At 44.3% G+C, this 12,432-nt stretch overlaps 1 pseudogene; it reads right to left on the bottom strand.

The window, feature by feature from the left end:
• LOC101787171 (NBAS subunit of NRZ tethering complex-like) overlaps positions 1–12,432 on the bottom strand; it is a 129,833-nt pseudogene that overhangs the window by 40,888 nt on the left and 76,513 nt on the right.

Genomic DNA, 12,432 nt, shown 5'->3' with positions numbered 1-12,432 from the left:
GTGGATGGAAGGAAGGAAAAATGGAAGCATAGACAGATGAAAGAATGAATGGAAGGGAAAATGGAAGGACAGATGGAAGGATGGATCCATGGGTGGATGGAAGGAAGGATGGGTGAATGGAAGAGAGGGAGGGAGGAAGGAAAGAAGGGAAACTCAGTGAGTGTTTGGGATAAACTGATATGGTTTTCTAATGTGAGAGTAAAGGCCTGCAGTTCGAGAGCACAAAGAAGACAGCAGAGAAAGCAATAGCTGAACTGTCCCTCCAAGCAACTCAACTGCTCCATGCTGGTCCTGATGGCACTTTCAGAGTGTAACCAAGGTCTGAGATATGGCCCAAGCTGGCTCCTCACTCTGCCCAACTACAAGCCAGAAGTACCGCCAAAGTAAACATTTTCTTTTTACCCACTCAGTTTTAACTCTTACCTACGACACCCCCCCTCGAATGTGTGCCAGTGTCCTTTGCACCTCCACGAGTGTGTATCTCACTCTGTGAAACAGATGGCTCCCTTCTATCCCACAGGTGGCCTAGATCTCCCCAGAGGTTATTTTAATCATCAAAGATGCAGCAGCACTAAGAACTGATGTACACCAGGGGCCTGGCTTTGCAATGCTGTGCGCTCACCTGGAGGGGCCGGAGGTAAGTCAGAGACCTCTTCCACCACTGCCTGTTGCTGATGGCCTGCAGCATGGCCCTGGTGGTCGTCGTGGTGTTGGACAGGACTTTCATGGTGGTGGCAGTGGTCCAGCGCAACAAGTCAGCCGAGCCGCTGCCTGGACTGTCTGGCTCAGCCTTCACCGGCCGAAAAAGCAAGAACAAAAACACACAACATAAGTAAAGAGCAGAGGGTGACAAGGTGACTGCTCAGAATGCCCAGACAACAGACATGAAGACAAAGACATGTTAAACATCATCCTTTTGGCCTGGTTTGATCTCAGGTGACACCCAGCAGGGGAACACGGACCTTGGTCCAAAGACACGGGGGTTTGACCCTTGGGGTCAAGCAGTAGGAACTCTCCTCTCTTTGCAGCTTTTGGGCTCTTGTCTGGGAGACCAGCAGAGACCACGCAAGCTGTTAGGCTTCTGGCTTGAGGGCATGTCCGTAAAATAATCAACTGCAGTGTTTTAAAGTTGCAGAGTTCACAGCAACAGAAAACAAACCTCTCATTTGACCACTCCTGCACAAACCTCCATTTTATTCCTACCTCTAAAGGGAGCGAGTCCGCCGAGTAACAGTGCTCACGATTTACCCAGCCCTGGCTGCTTGTGGCTGCCTGCATTTATTCTGGACTGCTGTCACCATAAAAACAAGCCAAAACCACATGGTTTCCAATGAGTTTTTTTACCTAGGACTATCAGAGTAGTCAAAATTTTGATAAAAATCAAAATTACAAATAAGAACTTAACTATGAAAACAACCTAGAAAAATGAACGGCATATTAATAAAGGGAAACTCATGTTAAATTGCTGGTATTAAGATCAATCATGGCAGCGCCTCCCAGGCTTCAGGCTGAGCCTGGTACTGCAGCTCTTTCCGCCGCAGGCCTAGGCCCTAACAGGGGAAAAGGAGCAAGTCTCCTGACTCCGTCCCAAGGACATTCCACTTGTGACCTGCTCTCCTCTGGATCCAAGGCACACAGTGCATGAACTCCAGGAGGGAGACTACAGTAGGAACCATAACTCTGCCACTTCTGGTTTTCCTGCTGGTGGATTGCGTGTTTCCATTTCTGGCATGTTTTCCTGGGGTGGTAACACGGCTCACGTCTACGCTGCTGTGCGCACCCACATCTCGGCAACTTGGCACTGTCAGCGCAGCACTGCAGGCAAGTTCCCTCCCAGATTCCCACCCCACCTGCACCCCTGTGGGCATCAGATCTAAAATCCTGATCTACACCATAGCAGTTATTGTTACCAACTCTCCTGAAGCCTGCATCCTTTAAGTGACTTTATAAGCTCTTAATTTGCCATTAAAAGCAAAAAAAAAATGTTCTTTATAATAGCTAGAACTGAACTTGATTGAGTCAAACAAGCAATGACCTGATGAGATCACAGCCAGAAAGCGGAGGGCTAGGTCTGTGATACTGAGTATGTTCTGGGGTGCAGGGCGCAGCTGAAACCTGCAGCTGCCCAGGGTGGATGCCTTCCTTGGTCATCTTGGAGAGACTCTTCCAGGGTGCTGGGCCACGCACACACATACGTGCTCAGTATGTGCATTTACTTAAACTAATTTATTTTTCTATGTTATAAAACTCAGGTAAGCTCACAAAAGGTGGCCTTAAATAGAACTGTAGGAGAAGAAAGGACGATATTTATTCACAGTCCCATGAGTAAAGACAATTGCCAGCATGTAATCTTTCTCTCTAACCCACACATAGGCTTTGTTTTCCTTTTTATTCTGAGACACAGTCTTATTGTGCTGTCGCTGGTCTTGCACTCCTGGGCTCAAGGGAAGTTGGCCCCTCAGCCTCTCCAGAAGCTGGGACCAGGATGTGGGAAGCCATGCCCAGCTCCAGGCCCTTTCTGATAACCCACACAATGCCTCACGCATGCCAGGACAGCACCCTACCATCCAGCCATACCCCAGCCCCTGGCTCCAGACCTTTAGAACACATTGTTTCTGAAGTAGAAATTTCCAGAGAGTGCATGAAGAGAATACATATAACTAGCTGATTTTTAACACACACACACACGGCAGCCTTCTGACCAGAATAGGCTGCCACTAGAATTCCAGAAGCCACCCCTGGGCTCACCCTAGCCACGCCACTGCCGGGACAAACGCTGTCCCAACCTGCACAGCATGGAGTATTCTGCCTGCCTTTATACTTCACATGAACACAAATTCAACACTACACAAATTCATTCCTATTTCTGTAGATAGTTGAAGACTCTTCAACACATCACTGTCTCCAATGAGACTTGCGAATACACCAGGATTTACCCTTTCCTTTGTGGATGAGCACGGGGTAGACGCCAGCTTTGAGCGAATACCAGTAATGCTGCCCTGACCACATCAGCAATTATCTTCCGAGAACAGTGTGAATTTCTAGGTAAACAGCTGGTAGTGGAACTGCTGAGACATACAGCAAGAAACTGGCCAGACTTACTACACTGAGTTGGATTTTCCTGGAGTGGCTGCACCAGTCTCCATTCTCACTGGCAATACTGAGTCGTGTGTCTCCATGTATGACTCATGATGTTTCATGCCTTCTTACTGCACGATTCTGCTAAGTACCTAACACCTTTCAGTGGTTTTGATTTGCACCTCTGCAGTGATAAGGAAGTTGGATGCCACGTCATATATTTTTGGGCCATCTGAGAGGCCTCTGTGAAGCTGTTGCAGCCTTTAGCCTATTTTCCGGTATCTTGTCTGTCTTTATTACTCACATGCACAAGATTTTGATGCATTCTGGATACATATCCTGTATTACAGGCATTAATTGTAAATATGTTTTATTATTCTGTGGATTACCTTTTCATCATCTTAATGGCACTTTAAATTAGGTAATTCAAGTTTGTAACTTTGTAATTGTTCCTTTTGTACCACATCTGAAAAAAATCTTTGCCTATGCCAAGGTTATAAAAATGTTCTCCTAGGATTTTCTTGACGTGAAATATTTTTGCTCTAGGTAGAACCTTAAGACCACGTACTACCATTCTTGTATCCATTCATAAAGATTATATATGCAATTTAAATGTGTTTTCTATCATATATATAATAATTGTTTTTGTCTGTCCTGATACAACAGTAAGCTGTTCAGGAGCAGGGGCACTATCTATGTTTTATACCCTTAGAGTATGTGAAAACTTCTGCAGTTTGGAGCTACAAGTATGTCTAAGAAGTCTGGTCTTACTACTCCATTAAAATGTTTGAGGGCATATTTCCAAAAACCTACTATGTTATGTCTATTTAGGTAAATGTTATTCAAAGAAGCTTTCATACCATATTTTCAATTCCCATTCATCTTTAGAACCTTCTTAATTGAGAGGGCATACTGAGTGATTTTAATGTAATCAACTAAACTAAGTACAGAATTAAAAATATAAACATGATAAGAAATATAGTGCTTAAACAGAATATAATTTAATTTGGAGGTAGATCAAACCAATTAAAAGATGCCTAAATATGTGAGCCATAAAAGCATTATTCTATTTCATAAAATGATCCTACATTTTATTTCTTCTTCACATGGATGGGCTGGCCTAAGACAGGATCTTTAGAAGACTATTTCAGAAGTTAAATGAAATTCACATACTCAGAAATCTGTGTGATAAAAGGATTTTCTGTAAGAGACTACCCTAAGGAGAATTGCAGAGGAGAAAGAAGAGGCTCATTTAGACCAGAGAATAAGCATTGAATTCAAGAGCCATCATCAAGATCATAGTGTGGCCAGAGTCCCAAAAAGGAAAATAGTTTTCTTTCAACATCATAATAATGAGAAGAGAAAAAAGACGTTAGGCAAAATTCACTCCTGAAGTAATTACTGCTGGCATTTTTTATACTCATAGAGGCACATGGCTAATTAATTGGGAATGTATAACAGTTAGAATACATTAAATCCCAAAACCAAATCAACAATTCCCAGCATAAAATTTAACATTAAATCTCATTAATGTCAAGTGTGCTACATGACTCTAAGGTTAACTCATTAAGCACTAATAATATTTTTCAAATCCTACAACAAAAATTCCATTACCAAATAGGACCACAGGAACAAGGGCAGCGTCACACATGGGGGCACAGCTCGCAGCTCACGGCATTGTCAACTGTGCATGATGGACTCACTCCCAAGTCATCCAGCAATGGAAGGACTGATTTGGCAGAAGGTACGCAGCAACCAGCAAGGTGACAACAGTCAGGCAGTGCTCAACCCAACCTGCTAGCCCTTCCCCTTCAACACAAGCACAGACAGAGCTTCTCTATAGTGAAAACTTGTTGCAAATGTCACCAGCTGAAGTCGTTCAGACTGCACTCCTTGGGCTACTACGAGAAGCGCCTCCCGGAAGCAGCAGCAGGAAACACTCCATGGAGCCCACCACTTTCAGGTCTGGCTGCCTTAGCTCGGGTGCTGAAGAGCAGCCCCAGCTACCTCTCAGCTGCTTTCCCTTGCAAAGCAGGAGCCCCCTGACACTTCTGGAGAAAGTCAGTTCCTTCCCTGGGAAACTGAATGCACGGGCAGATGCACTTCCACAGACAGAGTCATGAAGAGATACGCACGGCGAGAGGCGACGACTTCAGGAGATTCAAGGACCAGCCTTCTTGAGTTTCCTAGCAATCTTGGATCGAGATTAAGGAAGATGTATTCAAGAAAAAATAGATGTGTACAAAGCATATTTCTATGCCAATTTTTAAAATTACTTTTGGTGTATTTGGATTCTAAATGCACCCACAAAGTAAGTTACTAAACACCTATTTTTGACATGCCTAGGTTTAGGACTGAGCTATGCTTCCTGCTCCTGAGGGCCCTATAGTACACTAGGAAAGGGGGGCAAATCAGGCAGTTGCCCTTACCCCAAGAAGTGAGAACCTTCCCAATCAAAGCCCATTCCTACCCTCCCTTCCACAGTGCTCACTTGCCCACCCTGGCCGAGGACACTTCCCTCATTTGTTCATCACTACGGCAACAAGCGCCTAGGACACAGCTGTGTTCCAAGATGCTGGAAATAAGTGCAAAACCAAACAACTGCCTCGGAGAATTCACACTGAAAGAAGAAAAGAAAGAAAAGAAAGCGTGCCAGGAGAGACAGCCGAGTGACACCAGACAGCAAGAGAGTACAGTGTGGCTGTGTGGGGGCCAAGGGCTTCATGTGTGAGGGCGGGAAGGTTTTCATAAGGTGATGAAAGGATTTTGCCCTAGATAGGACACTACAGCAGTGGGAGGCGGGACCAAGAGACATTTACCTTGAGGTCATCTTCCCAGTCCCCCAGGCAACTTACTTGTGGCGAGAAAAGAGTTCCAATCAGCTACTCCAGCATCAGCAATGCCACCTTTAGGCACCACCCCAGACAAAAACTATACGTATGCCCTCCACAGCACGTGTACAGCAGAGAAAGCCAGGCCCCGGTGGTCATGGAGTTTCTCTCTGCATCCTTAGAATAAAGGCCATTTTTATTTTTATATTCTCTTTTTAACCGCACTGAAAATCCTATCAGGTGACATTTCAGAGACTCCTGCGAGGGCCAAGGGGACCTATCAACCTCATGTTAGGGAGGAAAGCATTGAGTAGAAGCAGCCAGCACAGGGGCCTAGCTGCCAGGCATGCTGGAGATGTCTGAAGGCAGAATACGGATGCTGCAGGTGGGAGAGGGACACAAAGCCAAACAATGTTGGAGAGGACAGCACTAGCGTCTTCATGGGACCTGCAGTAACTTAGTCTCACTCCAAGTGAAATACTTTAAGGCAAGGTGCGCGCAGTCAGGCAAGGTGTGTGCAGTAAGTAATCACTCTGGCTGCCTTGGTGAGCACAGACGGGGGAGAAGGAGTATAAGTGGGAGGCCCATGGTGTCTCCTGGGGTCCAGTGAGGCAGAATCACGAGGCCAGTGAAGGAGTGGCAGTAATGGGAAGGAGTCCAATTCCAAGTCCACTGTGAGACACAGAGCCAAAAACTCAGCCATGTGGTGCTGAGGAAAGAGTCAAGGACCACAGGAAGGTTTCTGATGAGAACAACTGAAAGGATGGAGCTGCAGTTTCCTGACATGGGAGCCTCTGCAGGAAGACCACTGTTCTGGGGCGGGTGCTGTGGGGACAGGAAGGAGCCTGAGAGCACAGTGATAAATCAGGGGTGGGGTGGGTGGAAGGGTCCAAGCTGAACAGGTGTGTAACATGAGCTCACTGGTGAGCAGAGGCAAGCTACTATGGCAAAGTGGTGAGGAGCCAAGGCCTCGCAAAGAATAAGTAAGGGAAGAGAGGACGAGAAAGATGCAGTCCCTGCTAAGCCAGGCATGCAGCGGAAGTCCTCAGAGTGGTACACACTAAGCCACTGAGAAAGCAACACCATAATTCTGCCTGGAAGAGAAGGCAGTACCATACCCCACCCGGAAACAAGCAGACCAGGCAGATGCATCATCTTCAGAAAAGTCTGCAAGTGGATTTAAACAGCAGACCCAGAGAAAAAGTAAAACCCTATGCCTTATTGCTAAAAGCTCCTTGAAAATATCACAAAACAAATGTATTAGAAATGCATGGAGCCAGGTGTGGTAGCACATGCCTTACTTAGCACAGGAGGCTAAGGCAGGAGGATCATTATGAGTTTGAGACTAACCTGAGCTACAAAGTGAGCTCTAGGCCATCCTTGACCCTGTCTCAAAAAGGCAGACAAGACAGGCAGGCAGGCAAGCAGGCAGGCAGGCAGGCAGGCAGGCAGGCAGGCAGGTAGGCACAGGTGCTATGAAAAAAGGCAGGGTAAAAGTCAACAACCCTGGAATTCTAACTGCTGAGAGGAGGTGAAGAATGGAGATCTAAGCTGTAGATTCGCCAATTCTGCCCCTTCCTGTGCTGTGCTCCCTGTTTAAGCAGCAGACTGTCCCTGCTAACACAGTACCTAGAGGCAGACAGGGAGAGCTGCCCGCACGCTCAATGGTTTTGGACCAGGGAGAGCCCTGTGTGCCCGGATGGTGAAGACCAAGGGGTGCCAGCGGGCATGCTGAGCATTTCGGAACCATGCCACCCTCCTATGTTACATCAGGACTGTGCATCCAAGCCTTCTCAGAGAATGCTCCTCAGACAAGGTCAGAAACAGGAAAAGTATCTTTCTGTAAAGTGCTTGCATCAGATGGTAACAGACAAAGTGTACACTCACACTGCAGGCAGAGAAACTACACAGAGTCAGGAAACCCCCAGCCCTGAGTGACAGTGCTCAGGCACAAAAGTACATGCATTAAATGGTCAAAGCAGTTCAGTATAAAATAGAAAAAAGTGGACACAGTCTAAATGCTCAAAAGGAAAGGAGATGACAAATAAATCGTGGTACACACACCCAATGAACACCATGCTCTCATTACCTAAGTGGTCAACATACAGTGAATGACGAGGCCAGAGTCTATGCACAAGAGTATAAAGCTCAAGCTGCAAAGTGAAAACAAGGACAGATTCACCTTAGTTAAGAACAAGCAGTCAGAGCAGAGCCACATAGGAAAGCTGTCTATCTCAGAAAAATGTGGAAGGGTAAGCACGGGCTAAAAGTGTTAACTTCTGAGCACTGAGATTCATCAGAGCAAAAAAAGGGAGAACTCTGCTTTTAATGTATAGCAACACCTGTGGATTAAATCACTTTTATATTTTAAAAAGCAGAAAGTATAGTCACGCCATTTATCCAGGTATACATTAATAATGTTAGCAGATGTTAATATCTTACCACAGATAATTGCCATCTTTTTTTTTACTTTTAAGAAATAAGATATCCCATATTTAAATCTATTAAGAACAAATTAACATGAAATATAAAAAGAAACATGTGGCTCTTTTACATTAATTTTTGTATACGGTATACTGTAATGTTTAAATTCATCTTTTTGCATGTCATGTCTACCTTATTTCATATAAAAGCATAGTTTTATTATTACACATCAATAAATGTGAGAACTAAAAAACTAGATAAAAAGCAGAGGAGTAAATCTTCACAACATTGCATTAGGCACAGATTCCTTAGGACATCAAAAACATAAGCAATGAAGGAAAAATATTAACAGGATTTTAGCAACATTAAACACTCTTGCACTTCAAAAACCACCACTAATAAAATAAAAATTCAAGTCAGACATTGAGAGAAACACATTTCAAATCACAAATCTGATACAAGACATATCTGGAATAAAAAGAAAAATATACCAAAAACCAAAAAACTCTTTTAGATTACTAATGAGTCAAATGACCCAGTTTAAAAAATGGGCAAACTATCTGAATAGCCATTTCACCAAAAGAGATATAGGAATGACCAATCAGTACACCAAATGATGGTCACTGTGATTAGTTACTAGGTATACAAATAACAACATGATGATGAGACACATGTGTGAGCATGGCTTTAGTCAAAACTCCAGGGACAGAGCCAGACAAAGAGCTAGGCAGTGAGGAGGGAGAACTGGAATCTAAACACATGCCTCGTGGGAATGTAAAAATGGGCAGCTACTTTGGAAAATACTTTGGCTGTTTTTTCTAACATGAAACACAAACATGCTACACAATATAGCAATTCTACTCCTAGGTACCTGCATGAGAACTGAAAACATATTTTCATAAAGAACTTGAATATTGGCATTCACGTTAACATTACCCTAAGAGCAAAGTGGCCACAACTCACCTGTCCATCAACAGCGAGCAGGAACTGGTGCTGGCTATGGTGCTGAAACAACTGCCATTTCACTTGCTTTTATTTAAGCACAGTATTTCTAAAAATAGTATAGTATTTCTAAACAATCCATTTAAAACACTCCAAATAGTTCCATGCGTGGACCATGCTTGAGTTTTAAACATTAATTAGTCCAATTGCATAAATGTGTGGCCACTTGAAATGATCATAACAAGTTTTCCCACAGTGAAAATGATTTTTTTAATGGGAACCCTGTACATAATCCATTTCTAACTCTAATTAAATTTATCTGGAGAAAACACCATTGGCTAAGTAATATAACTAATACTAGTTAAACAAAAATGTTAATATGCTCTAAGTGGCAGAATTCTGTTTCATCTAAAAGGCATAATAACCAACCGGAAATGTGTAATTTTGTAATTACTTCATAAAGTCTGCATTTTGTTCTATTTATAAGCAAGAATCTTGTTCAGTGAGATAAAAGCATTATCTTAAAATTTGTAGTATCCACTTGTACTAATGCAAATGCTACAATATAACAATTATATCTTTATGTTGCTCGGATATATAAATAAAATCATTATTTTCACAACTGAGGTAATGAAAGTCTTGGGCATTACACAGATTACAGAGTCAGCTCTCATTTGTGAGTTATAATTTAATGTGGTTATATCTGCTGTTGATGTTTGAAACACAGCATCTTACAGCTCACACTTTATTTTAATCTAGTAACAGCAGCTATAACATCCTGAAATGTGCTTCATGAATCAAAGCCATAATGTGTTCATTGAGGGCTTGGATTGGAACTCTCTGGGCTCTATATCTATTATGATTTGGGGGAGCAGAACAAAGGAAGACAGGAAAGCTTTTAAGGACAAAAATACTCCAGAAACGAAGTCAACATGGAAGAATCCCTTTCCGTCCCTAAGAGATTTGCAACTCTTTTCAGAGAAGCCACAGAGGGGCCCAGCCGATCCTTTCTGGTTCATTGCAGTAGTAAAAAATGAGAAACTCAAAAGCCCCGAGAGGTTTTCACAGGTAAGCTCAGGGAGCAGAGCTCACTGGGAAGCTATGGTGACTCCACAGTGAACAGAGCGGTGACGCAACCCTCACCTCAGCTAAACCCGGTGGATCTCACAGCACCTGTGAGACAAAGTGAAAGTTCTTCATTTTCATCCTGTGGATTTTAAAATTAAAACTCTACCTCCTGTTTTTATTTTTTAACACAGCCTAATCATTATGCGCTTTATCAAAGGTTCACCAGGCCCTATGTGACAGGCACTCTGTGAGGACAGAACAGAGATTAATGACACACTTCCAGTTACCACATCACAGCACAAAATGCAGAATCAGAAAGATGCACGCACGCTTGGGCAACACAGGGGAGGGAACACCTGGAGGCATCAAGGGAAACAGCAGGGAGGAACAGCAGGAAAGGGGTGAGAGTCCCAGAACAAGACAAGAAGGGCAGCAGAGGCAGAGGAAGGGCCATAACTACCTGCAACACCAAGGGTGCAGCAGAGCCCGGAACTCACAGACATCTGAAAGGCAGCCCAAGAGCCAGGGCCAGAGACATTTGGAGGGAGATGGAGCAGGACACAGGGGACCAGAGGCCCAAAGGACCCAAGTCTTGGGTTAAGATTTCACAGAAAGAAGGTCATCAAGCAAAATAAGGAGAGACGGCGGGAAAAAAGGAAGCAGACTGTCGAGATGGAAGGAGACATGGGAGGAGGGGAAAGGGGAGTCCCAGGACTGAGATGCCATGAGTGTGCATGCCAGTTCCCCAAGACCAGCACAGCTGCGAGTCCTGAACATGTGCTAATCGAACAGCTCTTCTGAGGAGAGCAGGGCTTCAGCTGCATTCTCAGAGCCAACTCCTCCTTCACGGGTACCCACCAAGCACCGGTGGTCCCTGGCTACTGTAAGCACTGCTCGATCCTACACAGCAAATACAGCAGACAGCAATGTATTTCCATGTGCACTGGGGCAAACCAAGTAATTGCCAAGTGATATGGTAATCAATGAAAACATATCTAGGGATGAGGCGTTCCACAACCTGCGGGCTCCTAGAAATGCTCCAGCTTCCAGCTAGGGAGGACAACTACAAGTCCAGTCTGCACACTGTTGTGCATGCTCCAATGAATGCTGGATTTTTCACAGCTGTGATGTCCAACGTAATCCATACGTTTTATTTGACTATAAATGAAGGTTAAATATAACTACGAATGCAACTCCTTACTCACACTAGCCATGTTTCCAGTGCTCAAAAGCTGCATGTGACTGGTGGTTACCACTCTGGCCCGTACAGCTGTGGATCACTTCCCTCACCAGGACAGCACTAGTGGTCAGCAGTCCTGTGTCCAACACTGCAGCAGATACAGGCATAGACTTCACAAGGCGAAATGTCACCCCACAAACCTCACTGAGAGCCTCGAGTCACTCAGCACTGAAGAGGAACACACATGTGTCCAATATGTTCACCAAGTTCCTTTTTAATTCAAAAGAAATGGGACTGGCTATAGCCATACACACCAGCAACCCGAGCACTCTGGGAGGCTGCAGCTCCAGGATCCAAGTGGAAGGACAGCACAGGCAGCTTAGTGAGATCTGGCCTCAACAACAAATAAACACAAAAAAGGCTGTGTATACAGCTCTGGTACAGTGCCTTGACTTCCCAGCACTACACAAGAAGGGGCTGGGAACTGCACACAACCTACTGTGGGCAAAGCCTACATACCTCTGCCCTGACTCCATGAACAGATTCCACAACAGAAGTTTTGTACCAAAGTACAAAAAGTACTACACAGTGCATGAGTACCAGTGTGCTCATTAAGATAGCTTCAGCCAATTTACAAGAAAAAGCCATGTGCACCTAGCTTCTGGTCTCATGTATCTTCCAAAATAAATGCTAGAGGAGTGAACAAAATTTTACACTATGGAGAAGATGACCACTTGACGGGATAGTGTGGTAAAGAGGATTGTTATCTCTTAATTTACCCAGTTAAAACATCAGAAACTGGGCTGCTGTCATTTAAGTAAAAAGCCCAACCCCATGATGTGGGGGTCATGAAAAACTTAAACCCACATATCAAACACTGATCTACAGAAAACAACTGTCAGGGATATG

Source organism: Cavia porcellus, unplaced genomic scaffold, assembly GCF_034190915.1.
Source record: "Cavia porcellus strain 051 isolate PalLab524CR breed Dunkin Hartley unplaced genomic scaffold, mCavPor4.1 scaffold_8, whole genome shotgun sequence".
NCBI lineage: Eukaryota > Metazoa > Chordata > Mammalia > Rodentia > Caviidae > Cavia > Cavia porcellus.
Note: the sequence above shows the minus strand (reverse complement) of the source record. Positions and strands in the feature narration are given on the sequence as shown.